This window comes from Priapulus caudatus, unplaced genomic scaffold (genome assembly GCF_000485595.1).
Source record: "Priapulus caudatus unplaced genomic scaffold, Priapulus_caudatus-5.0.1 Scaffold2383, whole genome shotgun sequence".
NCBI classification, from domain to species: domain Eukaryota; kingdom Metazoa; phylum Priapulida; class Priapulimorpha; order Priapulimorphida; family Priapulidae; genus Priapulus; species Priapulus caudatus.
In genome coordinates this window covers 6,268-8,340 of record NW_014579444.1, presented here as the reverse complement: position 1 = coordinate 8,340, position 2,073 = coordinate 6,268, and the positions used below count along the sequence as shown (strand labels likewise).

Sequence of the window (2,073 nt, the reverse complement as noted above, 5' to 3'; positions counted from 1 at the left end):
AAGGCTTGGCCAGAGCTACTTTTTCATGAAGCATGATTTTTTTAAAAATTTTCATATTTTGATGCCTGACTCTAATAATGTCTCAGAAGCAGAATTGTGTCTAATTATCGTAAAGGTGTTCCGCAAACAAAAGTCAAGATTTGCTTTGGCGAAATCGACGAGGTCACAAATTATTCCTAATGGACCCTGACAAAATACGGAGGCCGGTTTTACATGTTGCTGTATGCATGTTGTGTACAAAGGTATGACTGCATGCACTGATTGTCTCATTCGCATTGTTTTTTAATTCGACAAATCTCGTTATGTCTAGCATTCATAAAAAAAAACTTGCTTGCCGCGAACAGGGAAGTGCAATTTCAAGCTACTGCCCGGGGCGAATTTTGGTTGCCCGCGGTATCATCGGGCAAGCGGGTTTATCGAGCCGGCACCGCAGGGTTCGAAATTCGGACTGAGAGAGAGAGAGAGAGAGAGAGAGATGGGGGAGAGAAAGAGAGAAAGAGAAAGGGTGAGAGGGAGAGGGAGACACACAGAGAGAGAATGATTCAATGAGCGAGAGAGAGAGTTAATAAGCAATCCTCACGTCTTTCCTCTAATTTACCTATTGACGTCCAAAACCTTTACAGAGACCCACCACCAACGCTTCCCCCTTCTCGCATTTCAGCCTGAAATTCCGTGTCTGACGAAGCCGCCGCGTGATGCCGTGAACAGGGGGCGCTGACGTCGCTGCGCCGGTTCGACAAGACTCGGCAGCACGAGGAGATGAGCAACGGCAAGCGCGACGACGCGCGGCCGGAGCCGAAGGTATCGCCACGGCAACGGCAGCCTCCTCATCCCGAATACGTCCTCATGAGCGCGAGCCCAGTTTAGCAACCTCGGATTAGCTTAGCACACATGCGAACACGCATTTGCGGAGTCCAAAACTATCCTTGATCGTACCATTGTGGCACGGCGCGTGTTGTTTTGCTCCATTTTCCCCGACGATGAAGATTTATTAGATTCGAAGCGAGGATGTCGAGTCGCATTGTCGTTTTAATTTCATCGTAATTTCGCTGTCCGATGCTCTGCAGCATTTTTCGGTTAAACGTTTTCCACCGAGCCTCACAGTAATTTTCCTATATTATACCTGATTAAATTATGAATCCTGAATCTTATAATTATGTATGTTACATATATATATATCCTTATAACCATGAATGAAAGCTGTTACAAAGCCGCGGCACATACATTGGTACGTTGCCTGTCATTACTGCAAAAATATTGAATCCGGATATATACTGAGTGAAAGCTGTAACAATGTCACTGTTACATTTTAAGTCGTACAAAAATTACCGTGAGTGTTGTGATGGGCCAGTAGAGGGCGCCAGCAGTCAGTTCTAAAATGGTATACATCTATTTATGGTCGTATCGATATCTAGTTAGTTATATAATTGTATCGTACGGATCTCTCGTCCTCCTCTCATGTTTCCTGCATGGTTTCTCCCTCAGGGAAAGAGCTGGAACCGAGACCGAAGGGAGAGAGAGGAGAGGAGGAGCAGAAACGAAGCAAAGTCGGCAGAAACGAAGGAGGGGCGAAGCAGCGATGCGGCCGGGCAAAGAGGAGGGGACGAGCGATCGGGACAGCGGGGAGGAGGTGAGCGCGTACGATGTATAGACGTGACTTTTGGCGAGAAAACTTCGGTTCTGTGTATCGCGTGTTGTCACTCAGGGGTTTCTCAAATCGAATTCTAAAATAGAACATTTAACCGTAACTCAGAAAAGATACTTCACAGAAGAACAGTAACAACTCAGGGTAAAAAATACACGGGAGCGATGAGCGATTCGCTCTTCAAACCTCCGAAATCGCTCCTGTGAGGCTCAAAATAGCTCCCGTTAAATTTTTGTCAAGAGCTATTTTTCCCACAGACTTGAAAAAGAGCTCCCGTGAAAAAAAAGTTCATTTTTTCCCCTGCAACAACGGTTTGCCAGTTTTTTTTATCCACACATTTTGTGGGCCACAGAGACTAGAGATTTATGCATTCACACGTCAACAGTAATTGGTATTAGTATGAGCAAGAGTACATAATAGAGAAGAGT

At 45.5% G+C, this 2,073-nt stretch overlaps 1 protein-coding gene and 1 long non-coding RNA gene across 2 annotated transcripts in view; one reads left to right on the top strand and one right to left on the bottom strand.

Annotated features, from left to right (window-relative positions):
* The window catches only part of LOC106818621, a 3,393-nt gene extending 1,756 nt beyond the window's left edge, over window positions 1–1,637 (top strand). The window contains exons 2-3 of the long non-coding RNA XR_001395264.1: window positions 662–801; window positions 1,486–1,637. This is a non-coding gene — a long non-coding RNA (uncharacterized LOC106818621). The remainder of the gene's footprint in view (window positions 1–661; window positions 802–1,485) is intronic.
* LOC106818620 overlaps window positions 1–2,073 on the bottom strand; it is a 14,141-nt gene that overhangs the window by 10,580 nt on the left and 1,488 nt on the right. The gene's annotated exons all lie outside the window — the stretch shown is intronic.